The sequence below is a fragment of the Papio anubis genome, chromosome 8 (genome assembly GCF_008728515.1).
Source record: "Papio anubis isolate 15944 chromosome 8, Panubis1.0, whole genome shotgun sequence".
Taxonomy (NCBI): domain Eukaryota; kingdom Metazoa; phylum Chordata; class Mammalia; order Primates; family Cercopithecidae; genus Papio; species Papio anubis.
The window spans coordinates 49,593,559-49,616,133 of record NC_044983.1 but is presented as its reverse complement, the minus strand read 5'-3'; the positions used below and the strand labels follow the sequence as shown (position 1 = coordinate 49,616,133).

Sequence of the window (22,575 nt, the reverse complement as noted above, 5' to 3'; positions counted from 1 at the left end):
CTCCTTTGGGCATTTAGTGCTATAAATTTCTCTCTAAACAGTGCTTTAACTGTGTCCCAGAGATTCTGGTATGTTGTGTCTTTGTTCTCATTGGTTTCAAAGAACTTATTTATTTCTGCCTTAATTTCGTTATTTACCCAGTAGTCATTCAGGAGCAGGTTGTTCAGTTTCCATGCAGTTGTGCAGTTTTGAGTGAGTTTCTTATTCCTGAGTTCTAATTTGATTGCACTGTGGTCTGAGAGACTGTTTATTATGATTTCCATTCTCTCGCATTTGCTGAGGAGTGTTTTACTTTCAATTATGTGGTCAACTTTAGAATAAGTGCCATGTGGTGCTGAGAAGAATGTATATTGTGTTGATTTGGGATGGAGAGTTCTGTAGATGTGTATTAAGTCCACTTGGACCAGAGCTGAGTTCAAGTCCTGAATATCCTTGTTAATTTTCTGTCTCATTGATCTGTCTAATATTGACAGTGGGGTGTTAAAAATCTACCACTATTATTGTGTAGGAGTCTAAGTCTCTTTGTAGGTCTCTAAGAACTTGATTTATGAATCTGGGTGCTTCTGTATTGGGTGCATATATGTTTAGGATAGTTACCTCTTCTTGTTGCATTGATCCCTTTACCATTATGTAATGGCCTTCTTTGTCTTTTTTGATCATTGTTGGTTTAAAGTCTGTTTTATCAGAGACTAGGATTGCAACCTTTGCTTCTTTTCGCTTTCCATTTGCTTGGTAAATATTCCTCCATGCCTTTATTTTGAGCCTACGTGTGTCTCTGCACTTGAGATGGGTCTCCTGAATATAGCACACCGATGGGTCTTGACCTTTATCCAATTTGCCAGTCTGTATCTTTTAGTTGGGGTATTTAGCTTATTTACATTTAGGTTTAATATTGTTTTGTGTGAATTTGATCCTGTCATTATGATGCTAGCTGGTTATTTTGTCCATTAGTTGATGCAATTTCTTCATAGTGTTGATGGTCTTTACAATTTGGTATGTTTTTGCAGTGGCTGGTGCTGGTTTTTCCTTTCCATGTTCAGTGCTTCCTTCAGGAGCTCTTCTAGGGCAGGGTAGTGACAAAATCTCTCAGCATTTGCTTGTCTGTAAAGGATTTTATTTCTCCTTCGCTTATGAAGCATAGTTTGGCTGGATATAAAATTCTGGGTTGAAAATTCTTTTCTTTAAGAATGTTGGCCAGAAATGGTGGCTCGTGCCTGTAATCCCAGCACTTTGGGAGGCTGAGGCAGGTGGATCACGAGGTCAGGAGATCAAGACCATTCTGGCTAACACAGTGAATCCCCATCTATACTGAAAAATACAAAAAATTAGCTGGGTGTGGTGGCGGGCGCCTGTAGTCCCAGCTACTCGGGAGGCTGAGGCAGGAGAATGGCATGAACCCGGAAGGTGGAGCTTGCAGTGAGCCGAGATCATGCCACTGCACTCCAGCCTGGGCAACAGAGTAAAACTCCATCTCAAAAAAAAAAAAAAAAAAGTTGAATATTGGACTCCACTCTCTTCTGGCTTGTAGGGTTTCTGCAGAGAGATCCGCTGTTAGTCTGATGGGCTTCCCTTTGTGGGTAACCTGACCTTTCTCTCTGGCTGCCCTTAACATTTTTTCCTTCATTTCAACCTTGGTGAATCTGATGATTATGCGTCTTGGCTTGCTCTTCTTGAGGAGTATCTTTGTGGTGTTCTCTGTACTTCCTGAATTTGAATGTTGGCCTGTCTTGCTGGGTTGGGGAAGTTCTCCTGGATAATATCCTGCAGAGTGTTTTCCAACTCAGTTCCATTCTCCCCATCACTTTCAGGTACACCAATAAAATATAGGTTTGGTCTTTTCACATAGTCCCATATTTCTTGGAGGCTTTGTTCATTCCTTTTCATTCTCTTTTCTCTAATCTTGTCTTCACACTTTATTTCATTAAGTTGATCTCCAATCTCTGATATCCTTTCTTTTGCTTGATCAATTTGGCTATTGATACTTGTGTATGCTTCACAAAGTTCTCGTGCTGTGTTTTTTAGCTCCATCAGGTCATTTATGTTCTTATCTACGATGGTTATTCTAGGTAGCAATTCCTCTAACCTTTTTTCAAGGTTCTTAGCTTCCTTTCATTGGGTTAGAACATGCTCCTTTAGCTCCAAGGAGTTTGTTATTACCCACCTTCTAAAGCCTACTTCTGTCAATTCGTTAAACTCATTCTCTGTCCTGTTTTCTTCCCTTGCTGGCGAGCAGTTGCGATCCTTTGGAATAGAAGAGGCATTCTGGTTTTTGGAATTTTCAGCCTTTTTGCGCTGTTTTTTCCTCATCTTCATGGATTTATCTATCTTTGATCTTTGATATTGGTGATCTTTGGATGGGGGTTCTGTGTGGACATCCTTTTTGTTGATGTTGATGCTATTCCTTTCTGTTTGTTAGTTTTCTTTCTAACAGGCCCCTCTGCTGCAGGTCTGCTGGAGTTTGCTGGGAGTCCACACCAGACGCTGTTTGCCAGGGTATCCCCAGCAAAGGCTGCAGAAGAGCCAAGATTGCTGCCTATTCCTTCCTCTGGAAGGTTCGTCCCAGAGGGGCACCCGCCAGATGCCAGTTGGAGCTCTCCTGTATGAGGTGTCCATCGACCCCTGCTGGGAGGTGTCTCCCAGTCAGGAAGCACGGGGGTCAGGGACCCATTTGAGGAGGTGGTCTGTCCCTTAGCAGAGCTCAAGCACTGTGTGGGAGATCTGTTGCTCTCTTCAGAGCCGCCAGGCAGTAAGTCTGCTGAAGCTGCTCCCACAGTTGCCCCTTCCCCGAGGTGCTTTGTCCCAGGGAGATGGGAGCCCCTGACTGAGGCTGCTACCTTTCTTTCAGAGATTCCCTGCCCAGAGAGGGGGAATCTAGAGAGGCAATCTGGCTACAGTGGCTTTGCTGAGCTGCAGCGTGCTGCGCCTAGTTTAGACTTCTTGGTGGCTTTGTTTACACTGTGAGGGGAAAACCACCTACTCAAGCCTCAGTAATGGTGGACACCCCTCCCCCTACCAAGCTCAAGCGTCCCAGGTTGACTTCAGACTTCTGTGCTGGCAGCAAGAATTTTGAGCCATTGGATCTTAGCTTGCTGGGCTCCGTGGGGGTGGGATCCACTGAGCTAGACCTCTTGGCTCCCTGGCTTCAGTCCCCTTTTCAGGGGTGTGAATGGTTCTGTCTCACTGGTGTTCCAGGCACCACTGGGGTATGAAAAACAACTCCTGCAGTTAGTTCGGTGTCTGCCCAAACGGCCACCCAGTTTTGTGCTGGAAACCCAGGGCCCTCGTGGTGTAGGCACTAGAGGAAATCTTCTGGTCTGTGGGTTGCAAAGACTGTGGGAAAAGTGTACTATCTGGGTTGGAGTGCTCTGTCCCTCAAGGCACAGTTTCTTACGGCTTCCCTGGGTACCCAACTGTGTTTTCTAAATAGATATTCTGGCATATAGGAAGGCTAAGAATACTATATTGAATTCTCTTATAATTTGATAGAGTTCCCCGACCCTTTGCACTTCCCAGGGGAGGCAACGCCCCACGCTGCTTCTGCTTGCCCTCCGTGGGCTGCACCCAGTGTCTAACCAGTCCCAATGAGATGAGCCAGATACCTCAGTTGGAAATGCAGAAATCACCCACCTTCTGTGTTGATCTCACTGGGAGCTACAGACCAGAGCTATTCCTATTCAGCCAGTTTGCCAGCCACAGGTATTTCTTTTGTTTTTGAGACGGAGTTTCACTCTTGTTGCCCAGGCTGGTGTGCAATGGCACGATCTTGGCTCACTGCAAACTCTGCCTCTCAGGTTCAAACGATTTTCCTGCCTCAGCCTCCCGAGTAGCAGGGATTACAGGTGCCCACCACCATGCCCAGCTAATTTTTGTATTTTTAGTAGAGATGGGGTGTCACCATATTAGCCAGGCTGGTCTCGAACTCCTGACCTCGTGATCTGCCCACACTGGCCTCTCAAAGTGCTGGGATTACCAGCATGAGCCACCGCGCCTGGCCTTAATTAGTCTCACATGTAAGTTTCAGGACCACAAGAAAGACCCATCAAAGGGCTTTACTGTTCTTTCTTCTTTCATCCACTGTGAAAACGATGCTCCCAACATACTCAGAGACCACCCACAGTGCTCCGCTGGGGTTACTGAACTAGTGTGGCTCACTTAGCCTAAAGGTGGAGGCAGAGACACGTGGTCAGCCACAGTCATGCTTTATGGGTACCACAGGGAGACAGCTTCGAAGGCAGAAACTCTGGGCTGAAGTGACTCCAGGGATAACCTCTTCACCTCACCTGTGGAGGAGACAGCCTAACCATGGTTTCACTTCATTCACTCAATTCAGGGCACTGAGGCCGCAGGACAAGCCAGCACAATCTCCAAACCAAGATGTTCTGAACAAAAGATGCTCCAGGTAACTATTATTTTCTATGAGATATTGATGCAACTTGCCTCATTAAAAAAACATATTCCTTGGGAGGCCAAGGTAGGCAGATCACTTGAGGTCAGGAGTTCGAGACCAGCCTGGCCAACGTGGTGAAACCCTGTCTCTACCAAAAATACAAAAAAAAAAATTAGCTGGGTGTGGTGGCGCACACCTGTAATCTCAGCTATTTCGGAGGCTGAGGCAGGAGCATCACTTGAACCCAGGAGGCAGAGGTTGCAGTGAGTCGAGATCGTGCCACTGCACTCCAGCCTCAGTGATAGTGAGACTCTGTCTCAAAAAAAAAAAAAACAAAAAACAAACAAAAAACCATATCCTAATTAATTTCCAGAAGTAAGAAGGACGGTGACATGGTGCTGTCCCAAGGTCTCAGGAGAGTCCTGTTCCCACATCTTGGCCACACTGGGTCTTCCCAATCAGTCCATGAAGTATCTGTTCACTTAAATTCCCTCTTCCGTGTGCGGCAAGGGTCTCTTCAAACAGGTCTTGCACATTTTTGATAGGTTTGCTCCTGAATATTTTGTAGGCCAATTTTTGCTGCTGTCATAAATGATATCTTCCCCTGATACCCAACTGTGTTTTCTAAATGGATATTCTGGCATATAGGAAGGCTAAGAATACTATATTGAATTCTCTTATAGTTCCAGTAATTTTTCTGTTGATTCTTTAATTAGATGATCATACTGTCTCTACATAATCACACTAGTCTCTTTGCTTCCTGTACCTTTTTAAGGTATCTGTTCTTACCCTGGTCTTATTTCATTGGCCAGGAAGTTGAGTAATACTGAAAAGTAGCAATAGTACTAGGCACCTTTGTCTTCTTCAAGACGTTCTTTAATGAGCAGACTGTTAGTGTTTTGCTGACAAGTGTGCTATGTGTTGGAGGTTTCTGGAAGATAACATTTCAAGTTAAGCAGGCTTTCTTTCACTATTTATGTGGTATAAAATAAGTTGTGCTAACTTATTAACATTAAAAACTTTTTTTAAATTTTAACTCTCTAGCCCTATGTCATAAGCTAACATATTTTATTTGTTTATACACACCTATCTGTTTGTAAATATCTGGAAGAATTTTAATGACTGAGTGAGCTAACTCTTAGAGAACATCATAAAGTTTCTGAGGACCAAATATAGCCGTTAAGTCAAAGGTAAATTCTATCAAAGTCTGTTATTATGCTTTTTTTTTTTTTTTGATACGTAGTTTTGCTCTTGTCACCCAGGCTGGAGTGCAATGGTGCGATCTTGGCTCACTGCAACCTCCACCTTTTGGGTTCAAGCAATTCTCCTGCCTCAGCCTCCCAAGTAGCTGGAATTACAGGCACCCGCCACCACGCCCAACTAATTTTTGTATTTTTAGTAGAGATGGGAGCCAGGCTGATCTTGAGCTCCTAACTTTAGGTGATCTGCCCACCTCAGTCTCCCAAAGTGCTGGGATTACAGGCATGAGCCACTGCGCCCGGCCTGTTCTTATTACATTTAAGAAAAACTTTTGAGACTGGAGAGCTCTGGACTTGTATACATTTTTAAAAACAACTTTATTGAGGTCTAACAGACATCCAATAAACTGCACATGTTTAAGGTATATAATTTGATAAGTTTTGACATGTATACCTGGGAAGCCATCATCACAATCAAGATGGTGAACACATCCTCACCCTCAAAAGTTTTCTCAAAACCCTGCCTCTTGAGAATTTCTCTTTTGTTCCTTCCCTCTTATGCCTCTGCCTTTGGTACTCATAGATCTGCTTTCTCTCTATATCCATTAATTTGCATTTTCTTGATTTTTATATAAAGGGAACATCTTTTTTTTGGTCTGGTTTCCTTCATGTAGCACAACTGTTTTTGAGATTGTTGCATATATCAATAGATCATTCCTTTTTATTCCTGAGCAGGATTCCACTGTATGGATGTACCACTATTTGTTTCTCCATTCACCTATTGATGGACTTAGACCTTTTTGATGGTTGCTGAAAAGATTAGATATATAAGACATTGTCTTCTTTTGAACATGAAAGTCTTTTTTTTTTTTTTTTTGAGATGGAGTTTTGCTCTTGTTGCCCAGGCTGGAGTGCAATGGTATGATCTCAGCTCACCGCAACCTCCACCTCCCGGGTTCAAGCAATTCTCCTGCCTTGGCCTCCCAAGTAGCTGGGATTACAGGCATGTGCCACCATGCCCGGCTAATTTTGTATTTTTAGTAGAGATGGGGTTTCTCCATGTTGGTCAGGCTGGTCTCGAACTCCCGACCTCAGGTGATCTTCCTGCCTCAGCCTCCCAAAGTGTTGGGATTACAGGCGTGAGTCACCGTGCCCAGACGAACATGAAAGTCTTTCATCAGATGAAATTAGAAGAGATTATTATTAAGACTGTATTCATGTTTACTGTACTATAATTTTGACATGTGAAATCATTTAAAGATTCGATAAGTGTACAGAAATACATGCTATTCCTGGAAAAGTTTACTAACAATCTCTCACCTCTCTGTACAAAAAATTCTAAATTAATGGGAATGGCTTTCACTACCTTCCTAAATGTTGGAGTGTTTGGTGGTGGGAGTGATCATTTATACCATACCCTGCTGTCTGTGGAGAAATGCAAGAGCCTGAGGGGAACTAAAAGTATTAGTAAAACACGAATATTAAAAAGAAGCAAATGTTGATTTGATAATTGTTGAAGTTGACTGACACAGGGTTTGTTATACCATCCTCTCTACATATGTGTGGTTGAAAATTTCCTTAATAAAGTTTTTAATATGTTGAATTCTTTTTTTTTTTTTTTTTTTTTTGAGACGGAGTCTCGCGCTGTCGCCCAGGCTGGAGTGCAGTGGCGCGATCTCGGCTCACTGCAAGCTCCGCCTCCCGGGTTCACGCCATTCTCCTGCCTCGGCCTCCCAAAGTGCTGGCATTACAGGCGTGAGCCACCGCGCCCGGCCAATATGTTGAATTCTTTTAGATTTAAAAAATCTATTTAGATGAGCATATCAATTTCCTCCTTTGAATAGTTAATGAAGTGAATTAATGCATTTATTGATGCTGAGTCACCCTTACCTTACTAAGCAAACTCTTCTCAGGTCTAAAAGATAATTATTCTTTTATTATACCACTGAAATAAATGCTACCTATTTACAAGATTGTAAAAATATGCCATCAATGTATATGTTAATTCCATTAGTCTTTTCAGACATCAGTATATAGGATCTAATTAGCCAAACCAGCTTCATACATCTTCTCCTTTGCCTTCATCATATCTGTGGGAGAACTCTGTGCACATATCATTTCCATTTGTCCTTTCTAACTAACGTGGAATCAATGCCTTTTGACAGTGTTCTTCTCTCCTTTTTTAGTCTGTCTTTGGCAGAGAATGCTGGGCATCATTTTACTGTCCTTTGGGATGACCATGTAAGTCACACACATCATCCCCCAGGTACTGGCTGCCTGCACCTGACGGTCCTAGGGCTCAGAACTTAGATGAATGTGAAATCATTGTTAGCAACCTCATATGCTAACATGTATGGGATTTCAAAAGCAGCCTGAAGGCTGGACACGGTGCCTCATGCCTGTAATCCCAGCACTTTAGGAGGATGAGGTGGGCGGATGGCTTGAGCTCAGGAATTTGAGACCAGCCTGGGCAACATGGAGAAACCCCATCTCTACACAAAAATATAAAAATTAGCTGGGTGTGGTGGCACGCGCCTGTAGTCCCAGTTATTCGGTCGGTGGGCTGAGGTGAGAGGATTGTTTGAGCCCAGGAGGTTGAGGCTGCAGTGAGCTGTGATTCCACCACTGCACTCTAGCCTGGGTGACCGAGTGAGACCTTGTCCCAAAAAAAAACGCCCCAAAAAACAAAAAAAGCATCCTGAGGAAATGGGAATAATACAGGTTGATAGCTTATTAAACATTTCAGATCTCAACCAAGAGACAATCCTCAAACAAGGCTTTTCCAAATTCCTAGGAATTTGACATTTAAGAGGACTTTCAAAATTCAACTAAAAGCCAAGGTAAACTCTTAGTTTTGATCACAATCTTTTAGTATTTTGGGATTGAAACCAGTAACTAGTTTTTAAAAACGTTTTAACCTAACTAATTATCTCAGAGAGGTTCTTTCTTACTTTTTTTTTTTTTTTTTTTTTTTTTTTGAGATGGAGTCTTGCTCTGTCACCCAGGCTGGAGTGCAGTGATGCGATCTCGGCTCACTGTAACCTCCGCCTCTTGGGTTCAAGCAATTCTCCTGCCTCAGCCTCCCAGAGCAGCTGGGATTACAGGCGCCCACCACCACGCTTGGCTAGTTTTTGTATTTTTAGTAGAGATGGGGTTTCACCATGTTGGCCAGGCTGGGGTCGAATTCCTGACCTCAAGTGATCCGCCTGTCTCAGCCTCCCAAAGTGCTGGGATTAGAGGTGTGAGCCACCGTGTCCAACCCAGAGTAGTTATTTCTTATTTTCTGGTGAACACATTTGGTAGCCAGATTCCATTAATAGTTATTTATTTTCCCTATAGTGCCCAAATCCTGAAAATAGCCATTATTAAATTACGCATTGGGAATACAATGAAACACCAGTATTGTGTTTTAAAAAAAAAAAATCTCTTATCTCTTAAGGCCTAAGACTCAAGTTCCTTGTTCCAGAAAGATATGGAATCATAGATGAGCTCCTGATGAAGGAGAACCAAGAATCCAAAAATACATAAATTAAAAGCCTTCTTCAAAGACCCTAAGAAGCAGGATCCTACCATCAACGGATAGTTTAGGGCCTTGAAAGAGTTAGACCATAATATAAGAAAATTTGAGAGGACAAATTCTCCTGGAGGAGACCCAAATCCCAAATCCATTTTCTTCTTTGTTTTTTGAGACAGGATCTCACTCTGTTGCCCAGGCTGCAGTACAGTGGTGTGAACACGGCTCACTGCAGCTTCAACCTCCTGAGCTCAAGCAATCCTCCTGTCCAAGTTTCCCAAGTAGCAGGAACGAAAAAAATTCTTTTCGTAGAGGTGGGATCTCATTATGTCCCGAACTCCTGGGCTCAAGCGAGGCTCCTGCCTCAGCCTCCCGAAGTGCTGAGATTACAAGTGTGAGCCACTGAGCCCGGCCTACTTTTGCTTTAATAAACCTTGGCTCTTGAAGTATTTTTCCTTTGGGCAGTATGGCTGGGTAGATCATGGCTCCCACAGGGCCTCCGTTAGTAACATCTTTGTCAGAACACAGTGCTACTAGATTACTCCTTAGTAATCTAGCTGTTTCCTGCTTTAGACACTGACCTTGAACATCTTACTTCGTTTTAACTTCCTTTTTTTTGAGACCGAGTTTCACTCTTGTTGCCCAGGCTGGAGTGCAATGGCGCGATCTCAGCTCACCGCAACTTCTGCCTCCCGGGTTCAAGCAATTCTCCTCCCTCAGCCTCCTGAGTAGCTGGGATTACAGGCATGTGCCACCATGCCCGGCTAATTTTGTATTTTTACTCCCGACCTCAGGTGATCTGCCCACCTTGGCCTCCCAAAATGCTGGGATTACAGGCATGAGCCACCACCTCCAGCCACCTCGGTTTCACTTCTAACTTTGTGGTCCTGCACAGAATCTTGCCGTGCTGGGAACCCTGCCGCAGGCCTCACCATTACCCTACCCAAACTCTGGTTCATATTTCTTTTTACTCCTGGTTTCTGTGTCTTGCTGATCCATTCCACCCATCGCTTCCATCCAGAAAGCTATTGTGAATGTTACAGAGAAACTAAAGACTACAGCCTGAAATGTCTGACTGCAAATTCAGGATGGGATTGGGACTCTGGGCAAGCTGGGGCAATGATCTCACTTTAATCACTGATTCTGTTCCAAGCAAAAGCAATGACAGATAAGCCTAAAAGCATGTAGATGAGTTCAAAACCAAGATAAATATACCTCCAACCAGAAATGCAATGGCAATGTAAATCAATGGGCAGAGTGGAAGCAGCGGGCCTGCTTGGCTCTAGGTCCAAGTAATAGGCAGAGGCAACATCAGTCCAGAAGCTAAAAGGGTCTAAAATTGCTCCAGGTTAAATGTGGGGCTGGAGCTGAGGTCACTGCTTTAAAAGTTGAAAAGAATCTCCTCTTCCTTATGAAGGAAGCTTATAAGAAACACCAACTGTAGCTGACCTCTGCTGAGCCTAGGTGTGGAATATGGGAGCATATAGACATCTCTGTGGTCTGGAATGAGCTGGAACTGCTGGTTCTGAAATCTGCCATATTCACAATACCACTCGGGCAGAAATTCTGAATTGTCGTCATAACATCTGGCTCTTAGTAGGATGCCCAGATGTTCAGTGAAGTAAATCTTAATGTTTCTAGATGGAGATAAGTAAAAACTAAGGAGGACAGAAAAAAGATCAACGACAAAAAAGAATGAAACAATTACTTTAAAATGAACTTGCAGCTGGGCATGGTGGCTCATGCCTATTATCCCAGTGCTTTGGGAGGCAGAGGTAGGAGGATTGCTTGAGGCCAGGAGTTCAAGACCAGCCTGAGCAACATAGTGAGCCCCATCTCTACAAAAAAATTTAAAAACTAGGCCAGGCACAGTGGCAGATGCCTGTAATCCCAGCACTTTGGGAGGCCGAGGTGGGTAGATCACTTGAGGTCAGGAGTTCGAGACCAGCCTGGTCAACATGGTGAAACCCTGTCTGTACTAAAAATACAAAAATTAGCCAGGCGTGGTGGTGCATCTGTAATTCCAGCTATCTGGGAGGCTGAGGGAGGAGAAACTCTTGAACCTGGTAGGCGGAGGTTGCTGTGAACCAACATGCACCACTGCACTTTAGCCTGGGTGACAGAGCAAGATTCTGTCTCAAAAAAAATAAAACAAATAAAAAAATTAGCTGGTCTGATGGCAGACGTCTGTAGTCCTAGCTATTCAGGAGGCAGAGGTTGGAGGAATGCTTGAGCCCAGGAGGTCAAGGCTGCAGTGAACTATAATCATTCCACTGCACTCCAGCCTGGGCAACAAAGCAAGACACTCTCAAAAAAAAAAAAAAAAAAAAGAAAAAAGAAAAAAGAAAGAAAAAGGACTTGCAAACTAAAATCCCAAAACATATGAAGAAAGACAGTCATTAAAATCACCCACTGGAATATAAATTGAATGTTATAGAAGAAAATGAAAAATAAAGTTGAGATGCTCAAATAATAATGAAGAAATCATTTACATTTAAAATGTCAAAAAGTAGGAAACTAAAACAAATAGAAATAAAATAAGAACAGGTAGTCAGGAAAAAGAATCAAGTAGAAAGTTTCAAGGATATTAGAAATTAGTACTGAAGGATTAATTCAGAATCTTGTTCAGAAAGACTAAGAGATAAAAAGACGAGGCGCATCATCTGCAGGGTGGTTCCAGAATGGCTACATGAGGGATGTAGACCCTCTCTCCAGCAAAATATAATCATATAACTAGTGAGTTACTTAAAAACAATAATTTAAAGTTTCTGGAATTTTTTTTTTTTTTTTTAAAGACAGAGCCTTGCTCTGTTGCCCAGGCTGGCAGTGGTGTGATTTTGGCTCACTGCAACCTCTGCCTCCCGGGCTCAAGTGATCCTCCTACCTCAGCTCCCGCGCTGGGACTGCCAGGCTAATTTTTACATTTTTTGTAAAGACGGGGTCTCAGTGTGTTGCCCAGGCTGGTCTCAAACCCCTGAGTTCAAGCAATCTGCCTTCCTCGGCCTCCCAAAGTGCTAGGATAACAAATGTGAGCCACCGGGCCAGGCCTAGTACTTTTTTAAAGAAGAAACTCTATACATGTATTTCTGCTCTTATTTCTTTTCTTAGCTTCTTTAAAAGACATAGGATTGGCCAGGTGTGGTGGCTCACATCTGTAATCCCAGCACTTTGGGAGGATTATATAAAGCAGTAATTATAACAATATATTATTGGATTTGTAATATATATACACCTTAATATGTATAGCAGTAGTAACCACAAAACAGTAGGGAGAGAATGGAGCTATATATAAGAGCAAAGTTTCTATATCTTACTAGAATTAAGGTAGTATACATCTAAAGTTGATTTTGATACATTAAGAAAGGTATTGTAAGCATTATAGAGGACATTAAGAAATTACCTCAGGGCCAGACACATTTTCTCATGCCTGAAATCCCAGCACTTTGGGAGGTCAAGGAAGGAGGATCACTTGAGACCAGCAGTTCAGAACAGCCTGGACAACATAGTGAAACCCTATCTCTACAAAAAATTTAAAAAATTATCTGGCATGAGGGTACACACATGTAGTCCTAGCTACTTGGGAGGCTGAGGCAGGAGGACTGTTGAGCCTAGGAGTTTGAGGCTGCAGTGAGCTATGATTGTACCGCTGCACTCCAGCCTGTGTGACAAAGTGACACTCTGTCTCAAAGAAAGAAAAAAAAATAAAAATTAAAAAATATATACATATAGTGAAAAAATTACTAAAGAAGTAAAATAGTACACTAGAAAATATCAACATGAAACAAAGGAAGTTAATAAGGGAGGAAAAGAGGAACAGAGTAGTCATGAAATATATAGAAAGCAAAAAGAAAAACACAAAGGTGAATCTAAATGGATCAATGACAATGACAAGGTGAAAAGTGAGCGGATTAAACAATCCAGTCAAAAGACAGAGATTGCCAGAATACCATGAATACAAACATAATCCAACTATATGCAGTCTACAAGAGACACACTTTAGATTCAAAAATGCAAATAGATAGAAAGTAAAAGGATGGAAAAATATATATCTGGCGACAGCAACCATAAGAGAGCTGGAGTGGCTCTAATAATAGCAAATAAAATACTATTACACAAAATGTTACTAGAGATTAATAGGGACATTTTATAATGATAAAAAAGCTAATGTCTCAGGAAGATATAACAATTATAAATATATATACACCCAATAACAGAACCACAAAAATACATATAGCAAAAACTGACAGAATTGAAGGGAAAAACCAACAATTCAATGATAACAGTAATAAAGTTCAATACTTTGCTTTCAATAATGGACAGAACAATTAGACAGAAGATCAACAAGGATATGAATAGAGGACATCAGGACACTATAAACTAACTACACCTAACAGACATCTATAGAGCACTCCACCTGCATCAGTGAAATACGTATTCTTCTCAAATGCACATGAAAATTCTCCAGAATAGACCATATAATAGGTCATAAAACAGCCTCAATAGATCTAAAATCATTATTATAATACAAAGTATGTTTTCCAAACACAATGGAATAGAAAACAGAAATAGAAAAATACAACAGAGAAAATTCATGAAACCAAAAGTTAGTTATTTGAAAAGATCAACAAAATTGACAAACCTTAGCTAGTTGACCAAGAAAAATGAAGACTTAAATTACCAAAATAAGGAATGAAAGATGGGAAATTACTACTGATCTTACAGAAACAAAAAGAATGATAATGGAACAACTGTATGGCAACTAATTAGAAAACTTAGATGAAATGGAAAAAATCTTGGAAAGTCATAAATTAACAAAATTAACTAAAGAAGGAACTTTAACAAGTAAACAGACTGAGTTAGTGATTTTTTAAAATCCCACAAAGGAAAGCCCAGATCTGTTCAGGCTGGTGTATTTTAAAAAAAAAAAAAAAAAAAAAAAAAAGGAAAGAAAAGCTCAGATCAAGTTGGCTTCACTGGTGAATCCTACCAAACATTTAGCAAAGAAGGACTACCAGTTCTTCAAAAACTGTTCCAAAAAATGGAAGGGGAGTGAATACTTCCCAACTTATTCTCTGAGACCAGTATTACTCTGATACCAAAAGCAAATAAAGACACTGTAATCATCTTTTATGAATACAGTTGCAAAAATCTTAAAATACTAGCAAACTGAATCTAGCAACATGTAAAAAAAGGATTATATGCCATGACTAAGTAGAATTTAATGTAAGAATGCAAGGTTAGTTTAACATAAAAAATAAATGTAATAGCCATATCAATAAAGTAAGGGACAAAAATCACAATCGACTGAGAAAAATTATTTGGTCAGGCACAGTGGCTCACACCTGCTACCCCAGCACTTTGGGAGGCCGAGGTGGGTGGATCACCTGAGGTCAGGAGTTCAAGACCAGCCTGGCCAACATGGCGAAACCCTATCTCTACTAAAAAATACAAAAATTAGCCAGGCGTGATGGCACGTGCCTGTAATCCCAGCTACTCAGGAGGCTGAGGCAGGAGAATCGCTTGAGCCCAGGAGCAGGAGGTTGCAGTGAGCTGAGATTGTACCACTGCACTCCAGTCTGAGCAACAGAGTGAGACAGCCCCGTCTCAAAAAAAAATTATTTGACAAAATCTAATGCATTTCACAATAAGTAATATTCAACAAAATAGGCATATAAGGAAGCTTCCTAAACCTGACCAAAGGCACCTATAACACACCTATATCTAAGATCTTATTAAACACTGAAAGACTGATGGCTTTCTCTCTAAGATCAGAAATAAGAAAAAAAATCTACTTTTACCACTTCTATTTGTAATATGTTGGAAGCTCCAGCCTGGGCAATAAGGCAAGAAAAATAAATAAAAGGCATTCAAATTGAAAAGGAAGTAAAACTATCTCTATATCTCTATTTGCAAATGACATGATCTTGCTTATTAAAACATCCTAAATATTCCACTAAAAACAAACAAAAAAATTATCAGAACTAATAAATGAGTTCGGCAAAGTTGCAGGATACAATATTAACAAACAAAAATCAATTGTATTTCTGTACACTAGCAGTGAACATTCTGGAAGTGACATTAAGGAAATAATTCCAATAATAGTATCAAGAGATAAAATAATTAGGAATAGATTTAATAAAAGAATTATAAGATTTATACACTGCAAACCACAAAACAATTGCTGAAAGTAAAGAATATCTAAATAGGGCTGGGCATGATGGCTCACGTCTATAATCCCAGCACTTTGGGAGGCTGAGGTAGATAGATCACTTGAGCCCAGGAGTTTAAGATCAGCCCAGGCAACACGGTGAAACACCTTCTCTACTGAAAATACAAAAAATTAGCCAGGCATGGTGGTGTGTGCCTGTAGTCCCAGCTACTCAGGAAGCTGAAGTGGGAGGATCACATAGCCCAGAAGTTGAGGCTGCAGTGAGCCAAGATCACACCACTGTGCTCTAGCCTGGGCAATGGGAGTAAGACCCTGTCTCAAAAAAAAAAAAAAAAAAACTAAATAAGTGGAAAAACATCCCATATTTATAAAAGACTTAATGCTGTTAGGATGGCAACATTTCTCAAGTTAATGTACAGATTCAATGCAATCCCTATCAAAATCCCAGGTGCCTGTTTTGTTTCGTTTTGTTTTTAGAGATAGGGTCTTGCTATGTTGCCCAGGCTGGACAACATAACACCTGGGCTCAGGTGATCCTCCTGCCTCAGTCTCCTGAGTAGCTCGGGAGAGCTATTTGGACAAAAAGGCCAAGCCAATTCGAAATGGGAAAGAACGGTCTTTTCAACAAATGGTGCTGACAGTAGTGAATATCCACATGCAAAAGGATAAAGTAAGACCCTTACCTTACACCATACACACAGACTAACTCAAGCGGATCCAAATCTAAGAGCTAAAACTATAAAATGCTTAGAAGAAAACACAACAGTAAATCTTCATGACCTGCAGTTAAGCAATGATTTCTCACACATGACACCAAAAGCACAAGTAAAACAGAGAAGACTGATAAGTGGGACTTAATAAAAATTAAAATTTTTTATGGCTGAGTGCAGTGGCTCATGCCTGTAATTCCAGCACTTTGGGAGGCCTAGGCGAGTAGATCACTTGAGGCCAGGAATTCAAGACTACTAAACATGATAAAACCTCGTCTCTGCTAAAAATACAAAAATTAGCCAGGCTTGATGGTATGCACCTGTAATCCCAGCTACTTGGGAGGCTGAGGCACTAGAATTGTTTGAACCCAGGAGGCAAAGGTTGCAGTGAGCCAAGAGCGCACCACTGCATTGCAGCCTGGGCAACAGGGCAAGACTCTGTCTCAAAAAAAAAAGTTATGCTTCAAATGACACCAGACCAGCATGACCAACATGGTGAAACCCTGGCTCTACTAAAAAAAATACAAAAATAAGCCAGTCGTGGTGGCGCGTGCCTGAAATCCCAGCTACTCAGGAGGCTGAGGCAGGAGAATCTCTTGAACCTAGGAGGCGGAGGTTGCAGTGAGCCGAGATTGCGCCATTGCGCTCCAGCCTGGGTGACAGAGTGAGATTCTGTCTCAAAAAAAAAACAAAAACAAAAACAAAAACAAACAAAGAAAAGACAATCCACAGATACAGACTGGGAAAAAATATTTGGAAGTCACATATCAGGTAAGAGACTTGTATCCAGGATATATAAAGAACTCTTACAACTTAAGAAAAAGGAGAGAAAGCCCAATTTAAAAATGGAGAAAGGATTTGACTAGATATTTCAAATGGCCAATATACACATGAAAAGACGATTAACATCATCAGTCATTAGGGAAATAAAGTCTCTACCACAATGAAATACTATTTTATTCCTACTAGGATAGGTAGAATAAAAGTAGACAATTAGTGTTGGGATGTGAAGAAATTAGAATCCTCATATGCTACATGTGAGAATGTAAAATGGGCTAGCCACTTTGGAAAACAGTTTGACAGGTCCTCAAAATGTTAAACATGAAGCTTCCAAATGACCCAGCAATTCTACTCCTATATATGCCCAGAAAACTGAAAACACATGTCCACACAAAAACTTGTAAACAAATGCTGTTTGTTTATTGTTGTAAACATTATACATAATGGTCAAAAAGTGGAAAAACACAAATATCTATCAACTGATGAATGAACAAAACATGGTATGTCCGTACAAGGCAATATTTATTCAGCTATAAAAAGGAATGAAGTACTGGATCCTGCTACAACATGGATGAGCCTTGAAAATATGTTAAGTGAAGGCTGGGCACGGTGGCTCATGCCTGTAATCCCAGCACTTTGGGAAGCTGAGGCAGGTGGATCATTTAAGGTCAGGAGTTTGAGACCAGCCTGACCAGCACAGTGAAACCCCATCTCCACTAAAAATACAAAAAATTAGCTGGGTGTGGTGGTGGGCACCTGTAGGCCCAGCTACTCAGGAGGTCGAGGCAAGAGAATTGCTTGAACCCGGGAGGTGGAGGTTGTAGCAAGCTGAGATTGTGCCATTGTACTTCAGCCTGGACAACAACAGCAAAGCTCCGTCTCACAAAAAAAAAAAAAAAAAGGAAAAAATATGTTAAGTGAATGAAGGCAGACACAAAAGGCTACATAATGTATGATTCCATTTATAAGAAATTTTCAGACTAGACAAATCCATAGAGACTGGAAGTAAATTAGTGGTTGCCAGGGGATGCGGTAAGGAGAATGAGGAATGACTGCTAGTGGGTATGGGATTTCTTTTCAGAATTATGAAAATATTCAGGAGGCTGGGCACGGTGGCTCATGCCTGTAATCCCAGCACTTTGGGAGGCCGAGGCGGGTGGATCACGAGGTCAGGAGTTTGAGACCAGCCCGACCAACATGGTGAAACCCTGTCTTTACTAAAAATACAAAAATTAACTGGGTGTGGTGGTGCACACGTGTAATCCCAACTACTCAGGAGGCTGAGGCAGGAGAACTGCTTGAACCCAGAAGGCAGAGGTTGCAGTGAGCCAAAATTACGCTACTGCACTCCAGCCTGGGCGATAGAGCGAGATTCCATCTCAAAAAAAAAAAAAAAAGAAAATATTCAGGAATTAGATAGCGGTGATTGTTGCTAATGACTACTAAAGGGTACAAGGTTTCTTTTGATGAAGATGTCCTAAAATTAGATTATGATGATGGCTGCACAACTCTGTAAGTATACTAAAAACTACTGATTGTGACTGACTGAGACAGAGTCAGCCTCTGTCACCCAGACTGGAGTGCAGTGGTGTGATCATAGCTCACTGCAGTCTCCAACTCCTGGGCTCAAGTGATCCTCCTGCCTTGGCTCCCAAAGTGCTGGGACAACGGGTATGAACCACTGTGCCTTGCCTGTGCTCTTTAAATGAGTAAACTTTATGGTATGTAAATTTTATCTTAATGCTGTTTAAAGGCAAAAGAGTAAGGGATTGTAGAGTTACCAGTTTCAATGTACATTTAACAGGAGTTTAATATAAGGAAAATGGAGATAATGATGGGAAAATAACAGTTAAAAAGAAAGTAGGAGACTGGGCATGGTGACTCATGCTTGTAATCCCTGCACTTTGGGAGGCTGAGGCAGGCGGATCACCTGAGGTCAGGAGTTCCAGACCAGCCTGGCCAACATGGTGAAACCCTGTCTCTACTAAAAATACAAAAAATTACCTGGGTGTGGTGGCGTGTGCCTGTAATCCCAGCTATTCAGGAAGCTGAGGCAGGAGAATCACTTGAACCCGGGAGGCAGAGGTTACAATGAGCTGAGATCGCACCACTGCACTCCAGCCTGGGCAATAAGAGTGAAATTCCATCTCAAAAAACAAAAAGAAAAACAAAAAAAACCACAATCAAACAAAAAGAAAGTAGGTGTTCTGAGAATTTCTGGAATTGAAAAAAACACAAATCCTCACTGCTATAGACTGAATGTTTATGTCTACCACAAAATTCATTAATTGAAGCCCCAAGGTGATGATATTTGGAAGTGGGGTCCTAGGGAGTGATTAGGTCATGAGAATGGGGCCTTTATGAAAGGGATTCATGTCCTTATAAAAGAGGCTTCACAGAGCTCTTTCCCTCTTTATCCACCCTGTGAGGGTGTGGTGAGAAGACAGTTTCTGGTTTCTGGCAACCAGGAAGCAGCCCTCACCAGACACCTATCTGCCAGTGCCTTGATCTTGGACTTCCCAGCCTCCAGAACTGTGAGAAACAAATTTGGTCATTTGAGCCACTCAGTCAGTGGAATTCTGTTATAGCAACATTAATTGACTAGACTCTGAGAAAGTCTCTCTCTTTACAAAGCAGGACAAATAAACAAAAATCCACTACTAGAGTGCCAGGCGCGGTGGCTCAAGCCTGTAATCCCAGCACTTTGGGAGGCTGAGACGGGCGGATCACAAGGTCAGGAGATCGAGACCATCCTGGCTAACACGGTGAAACCCCGTCTCTACTAAAAAATACAAAAAACTAGCCGGGCGAGGTGGCGGGCGCCTGTGGTCCCAGCTACTCCGGAGGCTGAGGCAGGAGAATGGCGTAAACCCGGGAGGCGGAGCTTGCAGTGAGCTGAGATCCGGCCACTGCACTCCAGCCTGGGCGACAGAGCCAGACTCAGTCTCAAAAAAAAAAAAAAAAAAAAAAATCCACTACTAGAAACACCATGGTAAACTTTAAAACATCAGGAATTGACAGATAATTTAAGAAGCTACCAGAGAAAAAAGTTTCCTACAAAAGAATGATAATTAGGCCAACAACTACACTTCTCTTCAGCAACAACAGATCCCAGAAGAAAACAGATAATATCTTCCTCTGAGATAAGACTCAGCTTATCCCTCACAGACCGTTGCAAAAAAATTAACGCATATTTTACCAAGAAAAGTAGATCCCCAGGGGAAGTATGGAATACAAGAAACAATAGTAAATCTAGAATTCGATAAAATATGTCAGTAAATTTAATAAAGTACTGTCTGCAAAAATGGGTCTTAGGCTGGGTACAGTGGCTCATGCCTGTAATCCCAGCACTTTGGGAGGCTGAGGCAGACGGATCACTTGAGGTCAGGAGTTTGAGACCATCCTGGGCAACATGGTGAAACCTTGTCTCTATGAAAAATAAAAAATTAGCTGGACTTTGTGGTACATGCCTGTATTCCCAGCTCTTTAGGAGGTTGAGATGGGAGGATCACTTGAGCTCAGGAAGTAGAGACGGCAGTGAGCTGTGGTCATACCACCACAGTTAGCCTGGGCAACAGAGTGAGACCCCAGAAAAAAAAAAAGGAGCTTGAGTACTTGTGTACTTAAGTACTTGACTGAATGCAGGAATCTTTTGAAAGTGATTAGAAAAGTTAGATGAACATTATGTAGCCAGGAAGGGTTACTATAACAGGACACTAAATGGAATGTTTCCTGTCATATCAGGGTTTCCAAAGTCTCTGAGTCTCCAAAGGCAAGGACCGTGAGTGATGTGTGCCCACATATTCTAAAGAGAGCTTCTGGCCGGGCGCGGTGGCTCACGCCTGTAATCCCAGCACTTTGGGAGGCCGAGGCGGGCGGATCACAAGGTCAGGAGATCGAGACCACGGTGAAACCCCGTCTCTACTAAAAATACAAAAAATTAGCCGGGCGCGGTGGCGGGCGCCTGTAGTCCCAGCTACTCAGGAGGCTGAGGCAGGAGAATGGCGTGAACCCGGGAGGCGGAGCTTGCAGTGAGCCGAGATCGCGCCACTGCACTCCAGCCTGGGCGACAGAGCGAGACTCTGTCTCAAAAAAAAAAAAAAAAAAAAAAAAAAAAAGAGAGCTTCTGACACTTCTGTGTAAAACTTAGTAGGAGAATTAATGGAAATCACATACTGATAACCTTGAGAATACTTTAGAGATAAAGAGATTTCACAGAAGGAAATTTGTAGTAGAGAGTGCCCAGTAGCATGTCTGCTCCTTTCTCTCCCACCATCTATTGGAGACAGAAGAGATCCTGGGGGAGCATGCCAGAAGAGACGACTTGAACCACAGTCCTCAGATGAGTATTTGCTCATAGACTCTTGGAAAGAAAATTATTCAAGTATATTTTACCGAGAAAAGTAGACCCCAAGGGTAAGTATAGAACACAAGAAACAATAGTGAATCCAGAATTCGATAAAATACGGTAAAATATATCAGTAAAAATGTCAGGTGGAGGGGGTTCATGCCTATAACCACACCTACTTGAGAGGCTTGATTGAGGCCAGGAGTTCGAGACCAGCCTGGACAGCATAGCGAGACTCCAATTCCAAACACATTTTTAAAAAAGAAAGAAACTCAGGCACCAGCCCTGTCCTGGTCCTCAGATGATGCAGAAGACTCCTGGGGAGAACCTGGCAGAGTCTGAGAGGTACAGAGACTGCAGCTTCCCTCCGGACTGCCTGAGACTGAATGGGAAGGGCCGGTTGGAACAGCCAGGTCTAGGAAAAAGGGAAGCAACCAGTGGCGTGGATGGGTGAGTTTTTCCATGGGAGACATGGAAGCGGGCCAAGCTTGAATCTTCTTGAAGGATCCTGTGCAAAACTGTTGCACTGGGGAGGAGGACCCTAGGGCTGTATGACTGGTACCAAAGCTGAAGAGGTCAGGCAGGAGTGGGGAGATGCCTGTAGGGGGAAGACTGCTCTGAATTCCCACTGACCAACACCACCTCTGTCTTTAGCAGTGCTGCATCCATGGCAGCGGAGCTAGGAAATGACAGAAAGCAGAGAGGAACCGGAAGGGTTCTCCTCCTCTCCCCTGCCACGGTTGGTCTTCCCGACCTCTGGAGAAGCCAAAGCCGGGTGAGGGGAAACTGAAATGGAGGGCACTAAAGTTTGATTTCAAGGGGACTGACCTTTTTTTTGTTTTGTTTTTGAGACAGAGTCACGCTCCATTGCCCAGGCTGGACATGCAGTGGCGTGATCTCAGCTCACTACAACCTCCGCCTCCCAGGTTCAAGTGATTCTCCTGCCTCAGCCTCCCAAGTAGCTGGGATTACAGGTGTGCATCACCACACCCAGCTAATATTTGTATTTTTAGTAGAGACAGAGTTTCACCATGTTGGCCAGGCTAATTTCAAATTCCTGACCTCAGGTGATCCCTCCCAAAGTGCTGGAATTACAGGCATGAGCCACCGCGCCTGGCCGGGACTAAACGTTAAAAAACAATTTGTTGCTTTTTTTTTCTTTTTATGGAATGCTTCATGAATTTGCACATCATCCTTGCGCAGGGGTCATGCTAATTTCTCTGTATTGTTGCAGTTTTAGTGTATGTGCTGCCGAAGTGAGCACTGAATTTTTTTAACGCCTGAAAATGAGACTGTTCTAATACGGACATTGACCTGAAAAACTCTAGAATCTGCACGAGATAAGAGTTGAAGGGAGAGGAGGGGAAAACCGATACTGTTTGAATGTGGTGATAGGAGAAGAAATTCACTGCCTGTTTACACTCAGTTCAGTCCGGCTTGTTAAATTAGTGAACTACATAAAGAAACT

At 42.3% G+C, this 22,575-nt stretch overlaps 1 protein-coding gene and 1 non-coding gene across 3 annotated transcripts in view; both read right to left on the bottom strand.

Moving 5' to 3' along the window:
• The window catches only part of RGS20 (regulator of G protein signaling 20), a 108,142-nt gene that overhangs the window by 21,545 nt on the left and 64,022 nt on the right, over nt 1-22,575 (bottom strand). The window lies entirely within an intron of this gene.
• Nucleotides 22,266-22,371, bottom strand: LOC116268697. Its single transcript, XR_004175870.1, has one exon. It is a non-coding gene; the product is annotated as a U6 spliceosomal RNA (small nuclear RNA).